At 44.2% G+C, this 26424-nt stretch overlaps 1 protein-coding gene across 3 annotated transcripts in view; it reads left to right on the forward strand.

Annotated features, from left to right (window-relative positions):
• The window catches only part of LOC126183905 (AMP deaminase 2), a 450522-nt gene that overhangs the window by 225779 nt on the left and 198319 nt on the right, over positions 1-26424 (forward strand). The window lies entirely within an intron of this gene.

The following is a 26424-nucleotide window of genomic DNA, read 5'->3' on the forward strand; positions in this document are numbered from 1 at the left end:
TGGATATAGACTATTCAGGCAAAAAGTCGGTGGCAGCAGGTGACTCTGAGGGATAAACTGCGTCATTGAATGTTCCATGCCTTCAGTCTCACGATGTCATCCACCAGTATAATTGCGGCGGTTTTTTCCACCGCCTGGCTGAACTACGGCAACGGTTAAGCTTTACACCTGCTTTCTGCATTGCCCTCTAGGAAATCTTGTTCCTGGCAATGCGGACCCCTGCCCTCCGTGGCTATAAGGGATGCTACAGGAACCGTTGCGACTATAATCGGGTGTCAGGCGGAGTTTGTGTTTGTGTCCTAAACTCAGTCTGTAGTGAACCTGTGCCCCTTCAAACTCCCCTTGAAGCTGTTGCTGTCAGAATGAGGACGATACAGGAAATAACTGTCTGCAATGTACATCTTCATCCAGATGTTGCAGTATCCCTGAATGTATTAACTGCACTGATTGCTCAACTCCCTAAACCTCTCCTACTTCTGGGAGATCTTAATGCCTATAACCCGTTGTAAGGTGGCACCGTGCTTACTGGCCGAGGCAGAGATGTCGAAACTTTACTGTCTCAGTTCGACCTCCGCCTCTTAAATACTGGGCCCGCCACACATTTCACTGTGGCTCATGGTAGTTACTCGGCCATTGATTTATCAATCTGCAGCCCAGGACTTCTCTCACCTACTCCACTGGAGAGCACATGACGATCTGTGCGGTAGTGACCACTTCCCCATCCTCCTGTCACTGCACCGGCGTCAGGCCCAAGGACGCCTGCCCAGATGGGCTTTAAACAAGGCGGACTGGGAAACTTTCACTTCTGTTGTCACTGTTGAGTGTCCCCCACACGGGAACATCGATGTGACGGTTGAGCAGGTGACTACAACAATTGTTTCTGTGACAGAAAACACGATCTCTCGCTCTTTAGGGTGCCCTCGGCGAAAGGCAATCCCTTGGTGGTCGCCTGAAGTCTCTGAAGCAATTAAGGAGCGTCGGAGAGCTCTACAGCGACATAAGCAGCATCCTTCCCTGGAGCACCTCATAGCCTTTAAACGGCTCCGTGCCCGCATTCGCCAACTTATCAAACGACGGAAGCAGATGTGTTGGAAGAGAGAAGTCTCGACACTGGGTGCCATACGTCAGCTTCCCAAGTCTGGATAAAAATCGAATGCATTTTCGGGTACCAGACCTTTACAGGTGTTGCCGGTGTTAACATAAATGGCGTGTTATCTACCGACGCAAACGGGATTGCCAAGCACTTTGGTCGAGCCTCTGCGTCGGAGAATTATCCCCCAGCTATTCGCACTCTCAAACGGCGGCTGGAAGGGAAAGTCCTCGCGTTCACTACACGCCACAGTGAATCCTATATCACCCCATTTACAGAGTGGGAGCTCCTCAGTGCCCTTGCACTTTGCTCCGACACAACTCCTGGGCCATATCGGATCCACGGTCAGATGATTAAACATCTCCCGTCTGACTACAAGCGACATCTCCTCGTCATCTTCAACCGGGTCTGGTGCAATGGCGTCTTCCGTCGCAATGGCGGAAGAGCACCATCATTCCGGTGCTCAAACTCGGAAAAACCCGCTTGATGTGGATAGCTATCGGCCCATCACCCTCACCAAAGTTCTTTGTAAGCTGCTGGCACGTATGGTTTGTCGGCGGTTGGGTTGGGTCCTGGAGTCTTATGGTTACTGGTTCCATGTCAGGGCGGCTTCCGCCAAGGTCGCTCTATCACTGATAGTCTTGTGTCCCTCGAGTCTGCCATCCGAGCAGCCTTTTCCAGACGCCAACACCCGGTTGCCGTCTTTTTTGATTTACGAAAAGCGTATGACACCACCTGGCGACATGGCCTTGCCACGTTATAGGCGTGGCGTCTCAGAGGCCCGCTCCAGATTTTTATCCAAAATTTCCTGTCGCTTCGTACTTTCCATGTCCAAGTTGGTGCCTCCCATAGATCCCCCCCCCCCCCCTCCCCCACCCCATATCCAGGAGAATGGGGTCTCTCAGGGCTCTGTAAAGAGTTTCTATTTTTAGTGGTCATTAATGGTGTAGCAGCAGCTGTAGGGCCGTTCGTCTCACCTTCGCTGTATGCAGACAACTTCTGCATTTCCTACTGCTCCACCAGTCCTGGTGTTGCTGAACTGCGCCTACAGGGCGCCATCCACAAGGTGTAGTCATGGGCTCTAGCCCACGGTTTCCAGTTTTACAGCCGTGAAGTCGTGTGTCATGCATTTCTGTAGGCGTCACACCATTCATCCGGAACCACAACTTTGCCGGCCGCGGTGGTCTTGCGGTTCTAGGCGCGCAGTCCGGAACCGCGCGACTGCTATGGTCGCAGGTTCGAATCCTGCCTCGGGCATGGATGTGTGTGATGTCCTTAGGTTAGTTAGGTTTAAGTAGTTCTAAGTTCTAGGGGACTGATGACCACAGCTGTTAAGTCCCATAGTGCTCAGAGCCATTTGAACCATTTGAACCACAACTTTATCTTAATGACGATCCACTCACTGTAGTGGAGACATATCGATTCTTAGGACTGGTTTTTGACGCCCAATTGACTTGGCTTCCTCACCTTCGTCAGCTTAAGCGGAAGTGCTTGCAGCACTTCAATGCCCTCCCCTGTCTGAGCAACACCAGCTGAGGTGCAGATCGCTCCACGCTGCTGCAGCTCTACAGAGCCCTTGATCAATCCCGCCTTGACTATGGGAGTCTGGTTTATGGTTCAGCGGCGTCCTCAGCGTTGTGTTTACTCGACCCAGTGCAGCACTGTGGCGTTCGCCTAGCGACAGGAGCTTTTAGGACTAGTCTGCACACTAGTGTCATTGTGGAGGCCGGAGTCCCTCCATTGCAGGTTAGGCGTGCAGAACTGCTGGCCAGTTACGTTGCACACGTTCGTAGTTCTCCTGTGCGTCCGAATCACCGTCTCCTTTTCTCACTCACGGCGGTTCATCTCTCACATCGGCGGCCCAGGTCAGGACTTCGAATTGCAGTTCATGTCAGATCCCTTCTTTTCGGACTTGAGTCCGTGTCTTACCACCTATACTTGAGGTCCATTCACGTACACCTCCATGGTGTACACCTAGGCCGTGGCTTTGCCTGGACCTTTCACATGGCCCTAAGGACTCCGGTAACCCCGTGGCTCTCCGCTGGCACTTCTTCTCGATTCTTGACATGTACAGAGGCCACGAAGTGGTTTACACCGATGGCTTGATGGTTGATACGCCGGCTTCGCGTATGTCCATGGTGTTTTTAGGTAATACTATACTTGATTCTTGCACTTAGTAATTACCAGCGCGTAGAAAAAATTACAAACAAAATGTTTAACTTATCTTTCTCCCGTTTTCTGCTCGTTACCTAAGACTGTGTTAAGTGATTATTGAAACATATTTCTTCCCTTTTTTCGTCATCAGACATCGTGTCAGATCTTCACGACACAAATTCTACAGACAGAGAAGACAAATGTCAGCTCCAGAAGAGGGGCACAATATCATACAGACCAAAAGTTAAACATAGACTCACAGAATTCCTGCGCAACCCCTATATTTATAATCTCGCATTTCCCGCGAGGATTTTCTCGAAACAGAAACTTGTCGTTTCAATAATATTATAATTAAAACATTAATTTCGACAAAAATGTGCATTTTTAGAAACGTGACAGTTATGGTTACAAAAATATAGATTTGGTTATTCAAATTTTTGCATCAGAATGTGAAAGTTTTTTATCCCTACTAGTTTTACAAACAATTCATTGCAAAACAAAATTACCCTTTCCGAAGTGGAGAAAAAGTGGTGTCAACTGAGGGATGTCAGGCTAATGCAAATAACTTTCACCTGTGTAGAAATTTTAGGCAGTGCATACATTGCAGTTACAGTAATTTTGTCATATTTCTTCAAATAAAATGTTTTTAATAGAACTAACTATGCTAATCCAGTGACGGGACTCGTAACTTGATGCTGAGTAATGAAATTTAATGGGACACATCTTTAATAAAATTTCGACAGAATCTGAAACGTACTGATTGCACGTTACGTATTTAATAAGACAATATAAAAGAAATATAAAATGTAGTTTGGTTCATTATTTCCCCTTTTGTTTTTGATTACTTCCTTTATTTTAAAATAAGTGTGATGTATTGTTTTTTCTACACATTAAACATACACGATATTCTTGACTATAGCTTGAAAATGAATGCTTTTATAAGTTGCATAACATGCTGAATTAAAAAATTACATCCACGAGTATGCGTAATTCAGATAGAAGTTGGTATCTGTTCTATAATCATTGGCTAGGCTACTACTGTAATGCAAGAGTTTTTCTACGTACGCTCTCCTCCCCCCCCCCCTCCCCTCCCACAAATGCTCTTCCATTTAATGCATTATCAAGAGTTAAAAATACTCCTGTGATAACGTTATCTTGATTACCTTGCGAGTGCAATTTCCATGATGCGGAAAAAGTGATTAACGAGTATGTGGAAACGCAGAGTCAGTAGTGCAAAATAAATGCGAACTTACACGGCAGACTTGAAGTCGTGCAACGCCGTTAGTGTTACACATTTCAGGAGCTTAACGAGATGTCGCTGTGCTTGAGAAAGTTGTTGGCACAGCGAGGTAGGGTTCAAATTCCTTGGCTGTTTCTTTTTGTGCTTTCCGTACCTGCAGCACGCATATGTTGGAATAGTACAGCTGCATTAAAAGTGGTGTAGGTGCTTTTGAATCACAGATTCCAGAACACAGCTGTGTTGGTACACGCTCGACTGTTTCAACCCGTAAATCCAAAATACGCCCTGCACGAACGAATGATTAGATATCGTTTCTGTGACTCAGTGGTGAAGGGTAGCACTTTTCTTCGTTGTAGTTCAAAGGAAAAAGAGTAGTGATATTTCTATAAATATAAGAAAAATAAGTATAACATTTTACAATTCGTAAAATTATCTTCAGAGACTGAGTACAAAATAATAAGGTACAAACAGCCTTGGGGTGTAGAGCAGCCTAGGTACTTTAATAATTCTTCGTTCTCCTTCCAGGCTATATATTAGAACTATTAGACCTAGTGCGCAAAGTAAACATGATTTGTTCTTGTTTCCCCCGAGTTTTTAGGAATTTTCTAGGTTTTACAGAGTAAGGTTATCTAAAAATTTCAGATTTAATTTTAAAATTTATGCATTATTTTGATGGACAGCTGCTATATTAGCTGGCAGTTGCGATAAAATCATGTTAACTGTTGTATGAAATCAATGTGCTTGTGTCGTGCAGTTTACGTTTGGAAAAAGTGATTGATATCTCCTCGTGTTACTCCATCACATTCACATTAAAGGATTATAGCGAACGTGCATTCAGCGAAAATGGCTGGGGGAATGATTTATGATCAAATCTCGTGCGAATTATGGAACTAATAAACATTTTATTCGCTTTAGTTGTGTGGAACCGGAGCTTCGAGGGAATGTTTAGCTTCATTTCTCCATAATATTACCCTTTGCTGTGTATCGATGAAACCGTCTTCTCGTTGACACCTTGTGCTTCTGTGTAGTGCAGACTTCAGGTCTGATGACGGTAATAAGATGTTTTTAAAAGCATCTGTTGGAGTGGCGGTCTTCGCTAAGTCATAGACTTTTTAATGTCAACATTATTATTATTATTATTATTATTATTATTATTATTATTATTATTATTATTATTATTATGTAGTATTCTGCCTAGTGACAGGTCAATGTCTTCGTACGCAGAATTTATGATTCCGCTGTTCCCTGTCTTCATCTTCTTTCTTCAGTCTGTTGTATTTCCTTCCATCTTTCATGTCGTCCAGATGTTGAATTATTCTTCTTCCTCGTCCTGCGTTTCCTCTGAGTTTCCTTTCGATGACGTCATGTATGAGTCACTCGTGTCCAAGTACATGTCCAATCCAGTTGGCCTTTCTTTGAAGAATTGTACGCAGAAGACTTCTCTTCTCTCCTACTTTTCGCAGTACATCGTCATTTTTTATGCGATCTGTCCACTTGATCTTTTCCATTCTCCTCCAGCACCACATTTCAAAGCTCTCTAAGTATTTTTTCTCCTTCTTTCTCATGGCCCATGTCTGTGCTCCATACACTGCAATGCTCCAAATGTAGCACTTTATCAGTTTTTTCCTCAATGCCAAACTCAACTTGCTGGTCAGCAGAGTCCTCTTCATGTTGAAAGCAGCTTTGGCCATGGCGATTCTTGCTCGGATTTCGTTGGTGCAGTGGGCATCCTATGTGATAAAACTTCCCAGGTACTTGAACTGATTCACATTTTCCAGTTCCCGATTGTCAACAGTTATCTTAAAGTGTTTCTCACGTTTTGATATGCGCATCACTTTTGATTTTTCGATGTTGATTTCCATTGGCCCTATTTTCTTCCCGTTTCCACCGAATTGTTCATCACGTGTTGTAGCTGTCTCTGATTTTTGGCGAGCACTACCAGGTCGTCTGCATACTTGATGGTGTTGATGAGACGTCCTCCTACTTTAAAGTTTCCGCATCCTTTCCGTGTCCCTTTATACGCACAAATTTTCAAGCGCGCTTCTACACAGATTGACACACACACGGGGTGATGATCTGCGATTGAAAAGTCGATCGTTCGTTCTTTCAGGTCTTGAATAATACTGTCATCGTTCTAGCGATATGTTCTAGAATTTGCCCAGGACGAGTATACCAATACGTGTTGAAACATCCACCCTTCGTTACGTAATATCGGCGTGCCGTGAGTGTACGACGGAGGCGGCAAGGATGAGTGCGCTTCGAGCCGGCCGTGACGTCCCGGTACGAGAAGGGAGTCCACCCGTTGCGTCAGCGCCGAGCGGGCGCCGAGCGGAGGCCCTTCCTCGTGCGAACACGACGCGGAAGAAAGCGCAGCCTTGTGTCTGCAGAGGCCGCCCCAGTGCGATATATTTTCTCGCCGTCTGCCAGGCGGAAGCGTGCCGCGGGTCGCAATATCGTCTACATATACATACATACATCAATTTGTTTATTAATTAATTACATATTCTGTAGATCATTTGAACGATTCTTTTATCGAAATGATGTACTCGTATAACGAATCAATTTACAGGGTATGTACGAGGTTTGTCCGGAAAATACGTATAAAAGTTGAATAATAACTTTATTTTACAATTATTCGGGTCTTACAATATGGTCTCCTTCAAAGTACTCGCCCTGAGACGCGATACACTTCTGCCAACGCCGTTTCCACTGTTGATAACATTGCTGAAAGTCTTCAGTTGTGATGTTGTTCAGTTGCCGTGTCGTTTCCGCCTTGATGGCTTCCACATCTCCCAAGTGCCGTCCCCGAAGCACCATTTTGCATTTCGGGAACATGAAGTCACACGGGGCTAAATCGGGTGAATAAGGTGGGTGGTCTGTCACGGTGATTGAGCTTCCGGCCAAAAACTCGCGCACAACGAGCGACGTGTGAGCGGGCGCATTGTCGTGATGAAGGATCCACCTGCCCCCTTTTGCCAATTCCGGTCGAACTCGGGCCACACGAGCTCTGAGACGTGTCACAACTTCAGCGTAAAAATTTCCGTTCGCTCTCTGGCCGGGAGGGAAATATTCCTTATGAACAATGCCCCTAGAATCAAAGAAAACAATCAACATTGTCTTCGCATTGGACCTTGATTTTCGCGATTTTTTTGTTCTCGGTTCTCCTGCTAGTTTCCATTCCTTGCTTTGAGATTTGAGCTCCACATCGAATTTGTAAAACCAGGACTCGTCTCCAGTGATGACTCGGTTGAGAAAGTCCCCTCGTTCCTCTGCTTCCAACCAATCCTCACAGCACTCAATCCTCTGCTTTCTGTTCTGGCGTCAAGAGCTTCGGTACGATTTTCGCACACAATTTCTTCATTTGAAGTTTTTGTGTCAGGATTTCGTGAACGATTGTTCTGGGGATTGACAGCTCGTCAGCAATCATACTGACTGTCTATCTACAATCTTTAAGAACAGAAGCCCGAATTCGTTCAACATTTGCATCGGAACTCGATGTCGACGGGCGTCCTGGGCGTGGGTCATCGTTCACTTCTTCTCGGCCATCCCAGAACCTTTTTAACCACTTGTTCACTGTTGGTTCCTTCAGAGAATTGTCTCCGTAAACCTGTTTCAAACACTCAAAAATCTCACGGCCATTCTTGCCTAGCTTTGCAAGAAACTTGATGTTGACGCGCTGTTCCTCAATCGGAGAGAGCTCCATGCCGACGGCAGGTGAAAAAGGATAACTGTCAACAAGCTGCCGCACACTCCCACCTTCACACAGAGTGCTCTGACTCGAACTGAGCGTTGATGGGATTGATTACAGCAGTAGTCCCACCTGGCGGCGACTGCAACTTGTAACATAGACATTATTCAACTTTTATACGTATTTCCCGGACAAACCTCGTATACATGATTAGTGTTAACGTTAATGAACTCATTATTATTTTAGTCCTACTCATGCAACCACACTTAAAAACGAAGTTTTCTTTCTTACTGCCTACCAATTTTTAAGTAGAAATTCGTCAGTGGAATAGAAAGAATTGTTCAGGAGAAATGATTTTAAGATGGATTTAAATCTTGCTTTGGTACCTGTCTGACATTTTATGTTATTGGACAAATGATCAAAGATTTTTGTTGCCTCATTTTCATCTCATTTTTGAGCCACTGACTGCTTTAATAATGGGTAACAAAGGTAATACATCTAGTGTTGTAGGTTCAGACATCAGTGTTCTCAAGTTGTAATGGATTATTTATGGCGAATTTCATTAGCGACTATATGTATTGTGATGGCGCAGTTGTGATGCCTAGCCCAAAAGTATCCGCACATCCATAGTGCAGAAATGACCACTAGACCTCACAAGAGGCGGATCCGCCATTATGAAAGGAGGCGGCGAGTACTGCGTCGTCAGAAGAGAAACAGTAACAGCTGACTGGGTCGGTCAGCAGAGCTCAGTGAGTTCGGATGCAGACTTCTCACTGGATTCCACCAAAGCGACAAATGCATCAGGGACATTTGAAGCCTTCTAAAGCTGCCAAAGTCGACTGTTAGTGAAGGAACAATCACAGTTGAATCAGGACCAGGCAGACCTCGTATACTGACAGACAGGAATCGTCAAGCATTGCCAAGGGTGTTTGTAAAAATCAAATGGAAATCACCAGCAACAATCCCCCGTGTGGTCCAAATTGCTACTAGCAGTCCGTGTAGCACAATGACTTCGCGCAGGGAGTTAAAAAGAATTGGGTACGGTGATCGAGCAGCTTCTCATAAGCTACACATTTCTGTAGTCAGCGGCAATCGATGTTTGAGGTGGTGTTAAGATCGACGCCACTGGACAGTGAATGACTCGAAAGGGTGATTTAGAATGATGAATCACTCTCTATCTTGTGGCAATTCGATGGTAAGATTTAGGTTCCGCGAATGTCCGGAGAACGTTACCTACCGTCGTGTGTAGCGCCAGTAGTGAAGTATGGAGGAGGTGGTATTACAGTATGACGGTGTTTTTCTTGGTTAGGGTGTGTTTCCATTATTGCGTTTAAGAAAACGTTGAATGTGGAAGGATATGGACACATCGTACAGTATTGTGTACTGAGTACAAAGAAGGAGACGCTGACAGTGCATCCCGTCAGAAAGCAGCACTCTGAGACTATGATTTGTGGACTATAACAATCCTGAAATGGACTGTCCTTCCCAGAGTTCCGACCACAACCCAGTGGTACGCCTCTGGGATGCGCTAGAACGTCCACTTCTCTCCAGTCCCCTGCGTCCACTATTATATCCTCCGTGGTCTCGGTTCTTGAGGAAGAAAGGCTGCTGCATTTCTTCCTCAGGCAGTCAGACTCCTCATTGAAAGTGGCTCCAACAGAGTTTAAGCCGTTATAGAGGCGAAGGGTGAACGTACCCCATAATAAGGTCAATCAGTACGTGTCCTAATACTTTTGTTCAGGCAGTGTACTCCGAAAGCCACCGTACGATGTATGGCGGAGGGTGTGTTGTATCATTGCCAGTCATTTTCTTTCCTATTCCAACTGCGAATGCGGCGAGGGAAAAAAGACTGTCTGTATACTTCCGTATGAGCCCTGAATTCTCTTGCTTATTCCTCCAGGTCTTAAACGAGATATACGTTGATGACAACGGTATCTTTCTGCATTCTGTCGCAAATGCCGGTTCTCTAAACTTTCTCAATGGTGTTTCGCAAAAAAAAAAAAAAAGAAAATCTTTCTTCTAGGAATTCCCATTTTAGTTCATGATTTGCATCGACGCATTATTTTAATCCGACACGGTGGGCATCCCAAACACTAGAGTAGTACTCAGGAATGGGTCGTGCCAGTATTCTTCGCGCGGTATCCTTTACAGATGAGCTACACTTTCCTAAAATTACACCACTAAACTGAAGTCGATTATTCGCCTTCCCTATTACCGAACTTGAGTTTTCGAATTACATGTCGCTTTTCGAATTAACGTTTTGATATTTTATCTGCGTGACCCTGTCAAACAGCACACCACTAATACTGGATTCAAACATTAGAGGACTGTTTTTCATACTCATCTGCGTTTACTTACATTTTCCCGCATTCAGAGGAAGCTGCCATTAATACTCCATCATTACTGTTATGATACTCTCTCTGATTCGTCCGTGGCCAGCGTACCTTCAAGTAATGAAAGTGGTTGGCCCACATTTTGCCTTAGACTCCATCTAGCTGATATAGTTTGTCTGAGGAATGCCACGTCGTTGTACCAAGATAGCTGCAATCCGAACAGGCTGCAGTGTGCAGTGTTTGCCACTTGCCATGTAGATAGCGTTCCGGGACAGCTCCTTATGTTAACTACAGGTTATGCCTCATACGTAGCCTTCTCCCTACCAATGCTTGGTCTACCGAGTTTTCGTTGGAAAACTATTTTGTATCATTGCGTGCCATCCCTTATTGATGCTCTGTTTGTTTCAGTCAGCGGTGGATATGAACACAAAGTAAAGAATATAATGGTAAGCTACTACTGTGACATCGCAGAGTGAAGTGGCGCAGTGGTGAAGACGCCACCAAGGTTGATGGGACGTTGATTTTAACACCTTTGCCGCTCACCCTTTCAAAAGTTTTATTTGGTTGCCTTAATCCAGTTCGAGCGAATGTTCTTGTGGTTCATCAATAGGTACGCTTGTATTCTCAGCTCTTCTCATTGTTCATGTGAAATGGTTAACGAGCTCTAATGACGTTAACAGCGTAGGACTTGGAATGTAATAACTGCTGTTGTCCCTGTGTCTGCCCCGCTTCCTCTATGCCAGCTAATTTACGCGGTCATTCACCACCGAGTCATGCATCGCTGCAGTGGTGTTATTAAATTGTCATTCTAGCGATAAATTTCCGAGAATCTGCTGTATTCATTCCCTTGGAGGTGCTAGTCTCTCAGCAACGAGGGCAAGCGCCAGCGGGGTTGAACAGGAAAGAAGACACAGCCGTGACAAGTAGGTCTGGAGTCGTTCTGTCATTTGGCCTGTCATGTATTCTCAAGTGACTAAATTGGTAGGACACTTCTCGTTGAATTCAGTGGTCCGTGCTGAAGTCCCGTTTCGGCACTTGGCAGATATGGTCACTTGTTCTTTTTCTCAGTATGAATAAGCACTATTTAAAAGGCATGTGTCGATTTTAACGGCCTTCTTTATGAAGTTTGTTGATGAACTCTCATTACATTGCTTTCTGAAAAACATTTGTAGACCAAGTCGGAAATGTAAGAAAATAAGCCATTTTATACAGGGCAAACATTTCCTGACTGGAAATGGAGAAAAAAAAGGGCCTATGAACATGTATCCAGAAATGTATGGTGTGCGTGCTACGACAACAAATCGTCCCAGAGGGCAGTACAGAGCAACATCGCATCCACGTCACAACGAATGTTCAAAGTGGCCTCCATGAGGTTTCAAGTGATAGCGATGGTAGTGTTTGTCATTCAGGATACACTTAATCCTACTTCGGCTTACACCGTGTTGGCTTCTGTTTGAAAGGAACCATGATCACACAAACGCCCAAAAATGGCTCGAAATGTTGTGTGATGTGGTTGGTGTCTGAGAGGGTACTTGTTTTTGTATAGCCGTACTGCCTCTCGACCGATTCCATCTGCCTGGCCGTCACAAACACCATCTCGGCTTGTTCCTGCCATGGATACCGGCCCATTCTGCTGCTTACAGTACCCTGCGTCAAGCGCACAGCCTGTAATATACAAAGAACTCACGGGACGTGTTCAGAGGAACTGTCATTCGTCAGCGCCATCTACGGTGGCAACGATGCATTTCCGACACATGTTCGTGGGACCTTTTTTCCTGTATTTCCAGTCAGGAATCCGTCCCCGCAGTTTGTCGGTTGTATTAATGTTCACCCTGTATAGCTTTATATGTCCGTTTTGGTCTTTTGTCCGGTAGTGTCACAGTCAAACAGTTAAGACGTATTGTGCAGACTGTATGAAAAGAAGACTTTCAAGGAAAATGTTATTTTTCTCTATGGTATTAGAAATCTGGCACTTAAAACTACAGACTTCGGAAGACCACGGGGACTATGTGTCTGAAACAAAATCCTACTAAGCAAGGTTGTTTGAATGAAATTAGGATTCGTTCAGGGTTACGATGGAAAATTTTATTTTATAGACACATAGTATTTCCAGCCACGATCAGACCACAACTCGGTTGTTTCTGTGTTTGTTAACTCTCTCTCTCTCTCTCTCTCTCTCTCTCTCTCTCTCTCTCTCTACTTGTTTAACGGATAAAACTACTGTCTCCTCCATGAGTGAAAGTTAAATTAGAGACACTATTATGAAGTTACGGAACGCAACTGGCAATGGTGGACAATCGATGCATGCACGACAGCGACACAACGGCGCCATTAACACGTGACGGAAACTCAGCGCTTGGCCTGATACATGTGACGACAATCTTGAATTTGTTTAATGAGCGAAACAAATAGTCTGAATTCGAGCAGAAATTAAAGGCTGAACGCGACGAGACTGAGTTCATGTTGCGTGCCTTTACGACTGCTGTATTGCTCGGAAGATACACATTTACCCAGAAAATGTAGTGGTTGCATCTATATCTACATGTATACCTCTACTCTGATAATCATTACAAAGTGTGTGATACAGGATTGTAAGTTATTCTTACCGTTCGGTTTACGAGTGGAGCATGCGAACCGTAATACTCAAGATCTCTATGAACGGACTGAAGGATGTTCATAGATCTTCACCATGAAATCGGTTCTTCGAATTTTCCGTGTATGCTTTAGAAACGTATTAGACACATTCCTTAGTGTGTCTGCCTGTGGAGGTTTTTCAGCATTTTTACCACTCTCGCGCGATTCTAAGAATCCAATGACTAGTCGCGATGTTCCTTTTAATTTTCTGAGCGTTCCGTGTTAGTCGTAAGCGGTAATTGTCCCATTCAGCAGAACGGTATGCCAGTAAAAAGCGAAAAGACAGTTTTGTATTCCACTAACTCCTCCGTTACATTTGTTCATGTTCGTAGGTTCAAAAAGCGATTTATATGTCTGGATGCCTGTCTAATCCACTTGTAAAACTACATACTTGCTGTAAACGAAAGTCTTGTGCACTTGTTGACTCTGTAGATCGCTTCTCCTTGTTCGGAACTTTGATTGTTCTGGCATTCTGGTTTCTTGCACATTTGCGACGGAAATTGAGAAAAAAATCTAGCATTCGCCTAAACGTCTGTGCAGCATAACCCAAGGTAACTGCTTGCCGAACTGATATAATTTGCATCAAGCCCTACTATTTCTGAAAGCATGATCTTTAGAGTATGTCAGCATAATTACAGGTCATTACTAATCTTTTGTTTGTAGTTTCTGATATCAAGTACAAGAACATCAACACGATTCCTCTATTACATCGAGCGAGTTGGAGGTGTGATTACCACAGTGCTCTCGCATTCGAGAGGAGTCGAGCTCATATCCCCATCCGGCCGTCAGCATTTGTTTTTCGAGGTTTCCTTAAATCAGTTAAGTCTAGAAGTTCCTTTGAAAACGTTACAGCCGGTTTCCTTCCCCACTCTCTCTGTACTTCAACTTGTGCTTCGTCGTTGACACTACATTAAATACAAAGTAACTTTGTTTTCCTGCTTTACTAAACAGTGCGACACGTGGTGCGGGGAAAACCTCTTGCAATGTTTCCAGACTTCATTTTCCCTAAATTCTTCTAGCTGTAAGTCACTGACATAAAATAATAATATAACTTACTCTAACTTACACTTTGTCGAACAACGCGTATTCCAGACTGCCTACCATGCTCTCATGATGATTGTTTTTTAAAACTGCCCCATCATATGACGCCTTTATGCGTAATAGCCATGTTTCGTGAATTAAGTGCTTAAGTTGCTTAAGTGTAAGATAAGGCTAATACAACTACAGAGTATCACTGCAGAAGAGACTCGTGAAGATGCCAATGATGCGATTGCGTAGGAGCAGAGACCTTGGAGCGCCATAGATACACCTGTGGTCGTCCTTGGTGACCGGTTGCTACTTTATTCGGACTTTCGCGTCCAGTGCCAGAAAATCGCTGTCAGGATATCGCTTTATCTTCTGTTTGGAGGAAAGAAAGCAATTTATCTATGCTCAAGTAAAATGAGACGACGATATCAGTTTTCAATAATTCATGTCGTTCAGAAGGATTACAGGATTACTAATGGAATAGGTAATCTTCATTTCCATTAGGAATACACTTAATCCCTTTGCAGTATAGGAATACTAACTAGGACAGCCCGAGTCCAGAATGACTTCGGTCGTGCCGGATGTGTTGTTGCAACTTGCGGCGCAAGCTAATTAGGACGGGTAAGACAAGACTAGCAAGTGACTGCTGGTGTGAGTGGCATTCATCCAGAGTCCTGTAACGTGAGAACAGTTGCCAAAATAGTCGCCACAGTGCCAAATGAGTCCATTTTATAGTGTACTGGGAGTGCTCTACGGAATCCTTTGTTCGACCCTCAGCAGAAAAAACAAAACACAGCATACACATTCTGCGATATAAGCTTCAGGTTTTTAAGTGAGCTTCTGGATTATGACTTGATACAAATAATCGCGCAAGGTAGACAATGGGCTGGCATTCGGAGAGACGTAGGCTGAAGTCACCGCTAGGCCATCCAGATCCAGAACAAGATTCTTCTAAATCGTTTAAGGGAAATGCAGGAATGGTTACTTTTCAAAAGGACGTGGCCGATATCCCTTCCCAGTCTGAGTTTGTTGTCTGTCCCAAATGACCTCATCGACGACGGGACGTTAAAGACTAATGGTCCTAACTCTATTGCTGAAGAACAATAGTACCTTACTTGAAAATTTATTCCATACGTCACTCTGTTGCGAACTTTACATGAGACTTGATTTATTACTTTCAACCATATTACGTGGAATATGTGGAAAATTCGAAACATGGTTGCACGTATATAATATGCAACTGCTTCAGGCATCATTCTCTCCTCCTCAAGTAGCGACGGAATTCTGCTCAAGACATTCACGGTTTTTTGCTTCGCGATGTATCCTTCGTATCATAAATGGTGAGCGCTATTGCACTAATCTTCAGCGACTTCGTAGGGCTGTGAAGAAACAACGCGATGACTAGCTGTCATGTATAGATCACATACCGGCAGGCCAGACACAAATCTTGTTAACATGATGAGCGTCGGTGGGCGACATTTTGAAAATAAAAGGAAAGCTTCACGGTCGTATGGAGACAGCCATTCGATTTATCTCTCTCTCTCTCTCTCTCTCTCTCTCTCTCACACACACACACACACACACACACACCGGCATGAATATAGTGCAAACCTTTAAAAGTTTCTGAGATTCAGGGGAAACAAGGAATCTTGCTTTGCGTGTGTCTACATATTCATTTAGAATCTGCAAACCGCTGTGAAGTGCGTGCAGAGGATTCGTCCCGTTATACCGTGTGCTGGGGACTAGTTCTTTTTTTACGTATGGACTTGCAGCACGAGAGAAAACAGCTATTTAAATGCCTTTCAGGACGCTTACAATAACCTTTCTTTCATGGTGGGGTTGTAGCACATTATAGTTTAATCTAAATTCCACATCTAATACAGGTTCTTGAAATTTTTTAAACAGGTGTTCGTCTGCCAGTTCAGGGTTGTGGTGATTCCCGTGAGTCAGATAAACCTGTTACCATTCGTGCTGCCCTTTGTTGTATACGTTCAACATTTTTGGATAGGTCAGGCAGTTGTATTTTGTAACAACTTCCTTTAGAGACTGACTATTTTCCCAATATTCTACCAATGAACCGAAGTTCGCCACATGCTTTGCCTATGACTGAGCTTATGTCATGAAACAATTTTTACTTGTATGCATGCATTGATTCCAGTTCCAGTTCATTGCTACTGTAGCTATAGGATGTTATGTTTTACGCTTTGTAAAGTGTACGAATTTGCACTCCTAAATATTTAAAGCAAACGTTTTGCGACTTTGTAATCATGTCAATATCTCATTGAATATTTGTGTGGCGTTTCTCAGATAGTACAGCACTTCATTATACATTAAGTAGTGAAGTGTAGTCCGTTCGAGCCCACTCCCCATAACTGCTAGATTCCACCCCGCCCCTTATGATATTATGGAGCGTTGCCAGATTTTCTTGCTCCCCTCCCATCCCATCCATCTGACATATGACAGTTGCCCTGTGTATAAAAAATAGCGGGAAATTCAAAATATCCCAATTGTACTACAGAGCTTCCTCCCCTCCCCCCCTTACTCTTATGACGTCACTGCGAAAGTAGGGCTGTTTCTGTAAGTACAGATTGGCAGAAGTTAAAAAAATCCAAGACGGTGCATTGTCCTGTTGGTGTGAAATGAAAAGAAATTCAGTGGGGTCGCACTGTGCCAGTTCTGGCACAAAGGGCATTATCTCATCTTAGTCAAAAGACGTTCGTTCCCTTGCAGGTCCAAGCCAGCATGCTATTCATAAACACATAAAGTTTTCCTCCAGCCAAACTGATACCTGTAGCACATTTCAACTCGGGAATTCGCTTCGAAGGATTGTTGTTCATTGTCCTAGCAAAAGCCAAACTGATACCTGTAGCACATTTCAACTCGGGAATGCGCTTCGAAGGATTGTTGTTCATTGTCCTAGCAAAAGATACGTTTCCTGTCTAAACCTGCTGGCTATTTTCAAGAACCCACTGAGGATATATAAACATAACTATGTGATCAAAAGTATCCGGACACCCCCAAAACATGCGTTTTTCATATTAGGTGCATTGTACTGCCACCTACTGCCAAGTACTCCATATCAGCCGACCTTAGTAGTCATTAGACATCGTGAGAGGCCAGCCGTTGTGGCCGAGCGGTTCTAGGCGCTTCAGTCTGGAGCCGCGCGTCCGCTACGGTCGCAGGTTCGAATCCTGCCTCGGGCATGGATGTGTGTGATGTTCTTAGATTAGTTAGGTTTAAGTAGTTCTAAGTTCTAGGGGACTGATGAACGTCAGATGTTAGGTCCCATAGTGCTCACAGCCATTTGAACCATCGTGAGAGAGCAGTATGGGGCGCTCCGCGTAACTTACGGACTTGGAACGTGGTCAGGTGATTGGGTGTCACTTGTGTCATACCTCTGTACGCGAGATTTCCACGCTCCTAAACATCCCTAGGTCCACTGTTTTCGATGTGATAGTGAAGTGGAAACGTGAAGGGACACGTACAGCACAAAAGCGCACAGGCCGACCTCGTCTGTTGACTGACAGAGACCGCTGACAGTTTGAGACTCGTAGTGGGTAATAGGCAGACATCTATCCAGACCATCACGCAGAATTCTAAACTGCATCAGAATCCACTGCAAGTACTATGACAGTTAGGCGGGAGGTGAGAAAACTCGGATTTCATCCGATGCCAGGGTGTGGGTATGGCGAATGCATGGTGAACGTCATCTGCCAGCGTGTGTACTGCCAACAGTAAAATTCAGAAGTGGTGGTGTTATGGTGTGGTCGTGTTGTTCATGGAGGGGGTTTGCACCTCTTGTTGTTTTGCATGGCCCTATCATAGCACAGGTCTACATTGATGTTTTAAGCACCTTCTTGCTTCCCACTGTCGAAGAGCAATGCGGGATGGCGATTGCATCTTTCAACACAATGGAGCACCTGCTCATAATGCACGGCCTGTGGCGGAGTGGTTCACGACAATAACATCCCTATAACGGACTGGCCTGCACAGAGCCCTGACCTGAATCTTGAACCACCGACTGACATCGTACCTCTCCTCAGTGCGGCACTCGGTGAAGAACGGGCTGCCATTCTCCAAGAAACCTTCTAGCACCTGAATGAACGTTTGCCTGGGAGAATGGAAGCTGTCATAAAGGCTAACAAGGGGAGTGCCAGGGTTGGGAAATGAAGTTCGAGTGACGGCCCGTGATTGCAGCATTACCCCATAGAGTTACAATGCCCCAGCCATACGGCCAGATGGCCATCCATTCACGAGAAAACGCTCCGAAACTTCCAGACTTACAGTATATAATACCCATGCGTCCGCTCACTGAAGCGAATGGCGCGGTGGCCGATGCAATATTGGTAACAATTCGTGCTTCGTATTTTCAAAGCATCTCTTTGCTTTTCCTTAAAAAAAATTACAATTACGTTCAAATTGAAAACGTTTGTTCTTTCATCATTTTCAACCTTTCCAACCAAATTATTTCCTTCAAATATTCGTTTGTGTTGTATATTTAAAACTGTGTGCATGGGAGAATAATATTCATATTGTGAGGACTATGAATAATGATATGTTTATTCTCTGGATTCCGAAATTACACAAGAGCCAGAATGATATTTGTCATAAAAACACTCGAAACAAAAGATGTTTGAACAATTTGCGCTTCGAATAAATGAAGATTTTTTACACGAGCAGCGAGTGTTGAGGATATCTGTCGAAAAGCAGACCTCGTTAACATTTCTAAAGATGTGTCTTTCTGCGGTTAGTTTCGACGGGGACCATGCGTATTGGATCATATTGTGAAAAACAGGAGATGATAACTAATGGTGAACGATCGAGTGAATTTTAATACAATCTTCTCGTGAATTAATCTCTCGTTCCTGTTCAATTAACGTGGCGCAATTTTGCAGGCATTTAATGAAATTTTTCACCTGTCTGTAAAAATAAACATCACAGGGCTGCACTAGTGGCGTACACTTCGGTGGAATAACTTTGAGGGTACAGGTGGGACGTTGTGCATCGTCCTGGAGAAAGTCGTCATACATTTGGGGTTGTGTTTGCCCTCCCCAGGAGTCGACGATGAGGAGAAACCTTTTGTTCCCAACATAGGACTTCAAAGATGTTTTAAGAAACTCGTACGTGTTTGTAGTCAGCTTTCCAGATTTTGATGTCATAATGACGTTCTTGTATGTTTTGTTCATCGATCGTCTTCTGGACTCGGGGCCCAAATGCACCTGTTGTCTCCTGCAGGCATACGAAAACACTCGGCAGGACAAGTTCAGGAAAAGTAATAGCATATCGTGCTGTATATGAATGCGTAACTTTCGTCATGTCCACTCTCTTCACAAGTACGGTCTTGCTTCCTTTGTGGGTGAGAGTCCGGTTGAAAGTAGACTGGTACTGACATCCTAGAAACAAATGAAACAGCACGATATTTAATGACCGAAACGATTGTACAATTACATGATTATATAAGAGAATTATTCAAATGGGTATTCGTTGTTTGAAATACCATTTATAGAATGTGATTTCATTTTGTGTCACATACCTATTTGATCCTTGTTGATAATATAGTCCTCGTCAAAAGTTGGTATTAAATCTCGAGTTTGTAGCCGGAAAGTTCTGGAACAGCCAAGGTTTCTTCTAATGTCACTGTTTCCTTTTGTGATACGAATTTTGTTACTTCCCGTTGACGAATTCTGTGCTGTTGTTTGAATCTCGCCACCCATCGACTAGTAGCTTTAAATTCAAAGTTTTCATATTGTGCAGCCGCTGCTAAAGCCCATTGTTGCAGATTTCGAGTGGTAACTTGCTGGTAATTGTGCCTAGCTTCGACAAAACGATCGTAAGTCCACGAATCTATTGCTCTGTATTTGTCAAATACATATACATCCATGTAATTTCATCTTCCTATCGTGATAAATATTCCTTTTTTTTTTAACGATGACATCCTTTACATTTCAGCGCCTGCAGACTCCACCGAGGATGTGCTTTCGCAATGTTGACGCATTGTATTTTGTATTCTAGCGGAATATACGTATGCTCTTTAGATTTTTTTCCCTGGGGGTTCATACTCGTCCGAAGAATCGTCTATTGTAACCACTTCGAATTCTACATCTTCACCACCTTCATTCTCGTGAAGTAACTCTTCATCAACCACGATAGTGTTTTCACTCAAGATATCTGTCACAGTGTTGTACAACTGCTGTGCCATTTGTGGAATTGACGGCGAACCTTCTGACGCTAGTAAATCGTTTTCAACCAGCAGTACACTGAAATGGGTAACTGCATCTTTAATCATTAACTGAGATTTCTCCCTGTGTAGAGAATCGTCGGTAATATCTTCTACAAGTCCCTCAGAATTCGCTATGTGTTCACTTCGAAGCATTGCGACCACAAAACGTTAGCAACAGGAAAAACTTTCACATACGTGTACTAGTTCCAAGCGCGCAAAAGCAACTGCTAGGTTCTTCTTCCCTGTTTGTAGTGCAGGGAGCGCGGGTGCGCGGCTATCCCTTCGCTCTCCCAAGTTTGTCAAATGCCCCTTTGTGGGGACCCTCGTTTATAGCGGTCTCATGACATAGAAGTCGATCGTGTACCTGAACTAGTCGGATAGAAGCCGTGCGCACCTATTCGACGGATGTTATGTATAATATACATGATAGAAATGAAATATTGTCAGTATACAATACAAACGAGTATTTGAAGGAAATACAATACTGGCCATTAAAATTGCTACACCAAGAAGAAATGCAGATGAGAAAACGGTATTCATTGGACAAATATATTATACTAGAACTGACATGTGGTTACATTTTCACGTAATTCGGGAGCATAGATCCTGAGAAATCTGTACCCAGAACAACCACCACTGGCCGTAATAACGGCCTTGATACCCGAGGGCATTGAGTCAAACAGAGCTTGGATGGCATGAACAGGTACAGCTGCCCATGCAGCTTCAACAGGATACCACAGTTCATCAAGAGTAGTGACTGGCGTATTGTGACGAGCCAGTTGCTCGACCACCATTGACCAGACGTTTTCAATTGGTGAGAGATCTGAAGAATGTGCTGGCCGGGGCAGCAGTCGAACATTTTCTGTATCCAAAAAGGCCAATACAGGACATGCAACATGCGGTCTGCATTATCCTGCTGAAATGTAGGGTTTCGCAGGGATCGAATGAAGGGTAGAGCCACGGGTCGTAACACATCTGAAATGAAATGTAACGTCCACTGTTCAAAGTGCCGTCAATGCGAACAAGAGGTGACGGAGACGTGTAACCAATGGCACCCCACACCATCACGCCGGGTGATACGCCAGTATGGCGATGACGAATACACGATTCCAATGTGCGTTCATCGCGATGTCGCCAAACAGGGATGCGACGATCATGATGCTGTAAACAGAACCTGGATTCATCCGATAAAATGAGGTTTTTCCATTCGTGCACCCAGGTTCATTGTTGAGTACACCATCGCAGGCGCCCCTGTCTGGGATGCAGCGTCAAGGGTAACCGCAGCCATGGTCTCTGAGCTGATAGTCCATGTTGCTGCAAACGTCGTCGAACTGTTCGTGCAGATGGTTGTTGTCTTGCAAACATCCTCATCTGTTGACTCAGGGATCGAGACGTGGCTTCACGATCCGTTACAGCCATGCGAATAAGATGCCTGTCATCTCGACTGCTAGTGATACGAGGCCGTTGGGATCCAGCATGGCGTTCCATATTACCCTCCTGAACCCACCGATTGCATATTCTGCTAACAGTCTTTGGATCTCGACCAACGCGAGCAGCAGTGTTGCGATACGATAAACCGCAATCGCGATAGGCTACAATCCGACCTTTATCAAAGTCGGAAACGTGATGGTACGCATTTCTCCTCCTTACACGAGGCATCACAACAACGTTTCACCAGGCAACGCCGGTCAACTGCTGTTTGTGTATGAGAAATCTGTTGGAAACTTTCCTCATGTCAGCACGTTGTAGGTGTCGCCACCGGCGCCAACCTTGTGAGAATGCTCTGAAAAGCTAATCATTTGCATATCGCGGCATCTTCTTCGTGTCGGGTAAATTTCGCGTCTGTAGCACGTCATCTTCATGGTGTAGCAATTTTAGTGGCCAGTAGTGTAATTTGGTTGGAAAAGTTGAAAATGTTGAAAGAACAAAAGTTTTCAATTTGAACGTCATTGTATTTTTTTCAATAAGGAAAAGCAAATAGATTCTTTGAAAATACGAAGCACGGATTGTTACTAATATTGCATCGGCCACCGCGCCATTCGGTTCAGTGAGCGGGCACATGTGCCTAGCTTCGACAAAACGATCGTTAAGTCCACGAATCTATCGCTGTGTATTTGTCGCTGTGAATGGCTGGCCATCTGGCCGTATGGCTGGAGCATTGTAACACTATGGGGTAGTGCTGCAAACACGCGGCGTCCCATTCCGAACTTCATTTGCCAACCCTGGCACTTCCCTTGTAAGGGTGGGCCAACACCATATCGAATTCCAGCATTACCGACGGAGGGTGCCAAGAACTTGCAAGTCATTTTCAGCCAGGTGTCCGGATACTTTTGATCATATAGTGTATTTTTCACTCTACGGGTAGTAAGCGCCCTGAACTTGCTTGCTATTTACAGTTGATCTACTTTCAGTAAGATGAAAAATTACCCAGTAAATATATTTTCCCCGTACAGTTAGAAAGCTGTAGGTCTGTTTACAGCAGTCATGGTGTCAGATTTCCTGGCTCATTGATATAGCCTGCACGGTTGCAAGTCACTTGTGCTAAGTGTAGATTCCATTTCTAAGTTCAAACGCAGAAAATTCAATAATCATTGTTTTTCTGTGAAGTTATAGTTCACTTGCCCTAAGCTCAAGCCCCATTGTGCTGTTTCAACAGTTGTCCCCGAATTCTCCGATATTGCAGTTTAAAACAATTGTCACCCTAAGTTTGTATCTTACTTAAACTAACTTCAAAACTGTGCAACACACACAATTCACACTGCTGCCATCGCTGGGCTGGGCCGGGCCATCCACATGAAGTCCGATGCCGTGTCGGAGTGCCGCTGCCTGTGTCGCGTCTGCATGTACTCAACTCACTTGCGCTACTGAAGGTGACAGCTAAGCTCACAGATACACTGTCGATTCGGATCCCTAATGCAAAGTGGAGGACAGCAATTCCTATTTCGGATTCCCACCGCTAATATGCTGATGGTGAAAGCTCTACAGCAAAAGCCATGTGACCCGAGTTAAAATGCCGAGGAAATTTGAAAATTCAAGGGGGACACTTACACTTCAACTCATATGACAGAAAAACCTCGACAAGTACTGGTTGAACCTGTGCTCTGAAGGTTCCGAACAATCTTACTTCTGTGTATAGATTATAATAATAATTTCGTGTCGCTAAATGACTTCGAACAAGTATTTTTATTGAACACCACTTTGGCGAGATGTATGTCCCTAACCTACCTCATTTAGCCAACCTGGAAAATGGAACCTATAGTTTAACGTGGAATCTGAACCATGTGTTCTTGGCGATGAACACTAATGAATCTGTGGTGTGACCGAGACTCGACCCAGCGACCAGAGTTTCCAGGCACATGCTTTGCTGCTAGATCACCAGGCCTGTCAGGTATATATACTTCGTCTATAGATTTTGATGAGTGAGTTTACGAGTGCCAAAATGTGTGACATATATGGCTGTATCTTTCGACTGTTTCAACTTAAAACAGTGATTCCGAACCTGGGGATAATAACCCCCCTGAGGAGTAAAATGAGCTTTTCTGAGGGGGGAAAAAAAAGAGAAGTGTTAGTTTGGATTTTGGTCACGAAACCAAATTATTTTCAAATACTCATTACTGTTATCACTATTTTGTAAGGCTGTAATATTGATTACATAAGTTACTAGTAATTACATTTTTAAAAACTAGTATTAATGTGTGACAAAAGTTGGAGGTCCTAAATACCAAAATAAAGACAGAAGCAAAATAGTTTTATATCTTTTTATAAGATTTTACTTCAGTGTTTGATTTATAACCGAGATATCACTCCACATGTATGACACACATCATCTCACTCCATCTCTCTGAACATATACTACTCCTTCTCCCTGTCTCGATCTCCTCCCCCTCCTCGATCTCCTCCTCCCTGTCCCCCTCTCCCTGCTTCGATCTCCTCCCCCCTCTCACTGCCTCAATCTCCTCCCCCCTCTCCCTGCTTCGATCTGCTCCCCCCTCTCCCTGCTTCGATCTGCTCCCCCCTCTCCCTGCTTCGATCTGCTCCCCCCTCTCCCTGCTTCGATCTGCTCCCCCCTCTCCCTGCTTCGATCTGCTCCCCCCTCTGCCCCTGCCTCGATCTCCTCCCCCCTCTGCCCCTGCCTCGATCTCCTCCCCCCTCTGCCCCTGCCTCGATCTCCTCCCCCCTCTGCCCCTGCCTCGATCTCCTCCCCCCTCTGCCCCTGCCTCGATCTCCTCCCCCCTCTGCCCCTGCCTCGATCTCCTCCCCCCTCTCCCCCTGCCTCGATTTCCTCCCCCCTCTCCCCCTGCCTCGATTTCCTCCCCCCCCTCTCCCTGTCTCGATATCCTCCCCCCCCCCTCTCCCTGTCTCGATATCCTCCTCCTCCCCCCTCTCTCCCACCATAAACAACGCTGCACAAACTCTGCACCCTAATACAACTCCATGATGACTGTTGGAATAACTCATTTCGACATTTCACCTAGAGGGAACGTTGGAAACTAACATTCAGTGCTGTATCATACATACATTTCTGTAAGCTATTTACTCTTTCCACAGTTAAAGGTTACTTTCGTATAATCGTATAAATAATTTATGAACACCCCTGTAACCCATGTCCATACGAATTTTCATGAGAGTATAACGTAAAAGGTTGAAGTAAATTGATCCAGTATTTTTCGAGACTTTCGGTGACGACGTTAAATGACCACTTGTCTTCATATACTTTGACAGATTTTCTGTAAATGAACTGAAACGAAGACAGTGAACTTGCTACGACTAGAAGCTTTCCTCGAAAGTCAATGACGGGAGGGGGGGGGGGGTTGTGTGGACTGGGTCGTAAACAGGCTTCTTAATCCGTATTTCGGTTCACCATGCCTTATCTTCTACCTGACTTGAAGTCAATGGCCCGTCAAGTCAAGTAACTAAAGTGATGCTTTCTAAAGACACATTCAGCTAAGGACATCAAAGAAAACAAAGTGTGTACATAAGGTAATCAGCGGATTTATCATGCAGAAGTAATACTTGTGCGCACTTGATAACTTTTTGTGGAATTTTATCTAAAATCCATGCAGCATGCACAGTTAGATAAAAAAAAAGAGGAGTGGCGAAAGAGTAAAAATGAACGGTTCTCAAAAAAGAACGATCACGAGTGAATAAATTCCTAAAGATGAGAATTTTCCCATCTCAAACACTCACTCACACACACACACACACACACACACACACACACACATCACATCACATCACATCACATTAGTTCTCCCTCAGCAGAAACGCCACAGAAAATTTTCACCAAACATTCAGAATGAGTGACACACTGAACAGAAACAAAACAATGAAAAAGTAAGCGGCCATACTAATGTAGCGCCTCTGAGTTTGGCAGCAGAGCGTTTCCCCAGATCCCGTTTTTGTCTAATAATCCTGCGAAAACGGGCGAGAATGAAGTATTAGAAGACGTGGGAAACAGTTTATACAGCGACAGTGCGAAAGAAAGTACGCCAAAGATACACAACCTGACGAAAAATGTAAGTACACTGAAGTACTACGCAACCATTACCGGTTCTTACGAAAAAGTATTTTCAAAAATAAACTCATTTCTTTGCGACTGCTTTGCAGATGACGTGGTGTTAAAACGATAAACAGGCATAAAAACAAGCGAGCTGTAGAAATTCGTTTTCACTAGTAATGTAGCTTCAGGTGAACAGCCGGAACAAGTTAAACAAAATACGCATGTTACAGCTTTTAGGCCTAAAATATAAAAAAGTGATACTTTACAGAAATAAATTGAGACCCAAGAAAGATGATACATAGGTGTCGAAACGTGTGGTAAATAGGAAAAGTAATACATTGTGTTTTGCATAAGGCTAAGTTTAAAAACCAAAAGAAAAATCAACATTATGAACTTCTCCTTGTCTGTTGCTGTACTTTGGCCTTCAGTGTGGTAACGAGTTGGTTCCTTGCTTCGCCGCCCATCTCATCAAATTGCGCGGCATGAAGGGACGCGCAGTGACGCTGAATTTTCACTTCATTCTATCAAGCATCTTATAA

Source organism: Schistocerca cancellata, chromosome 1, assembly GCF_023864275.1.
Source record: "Schistocerca cancellata isolate TAMUIC-IGC-003103 chromosome 1, iqSchCanc2.1, whole genome shotgun sequence".
NCBI lineage: Eukaryota > Metazoa > Arthropoda > Insecta > Orthoptera > Acrididae > Schistocerca > Schistocerca cancellata.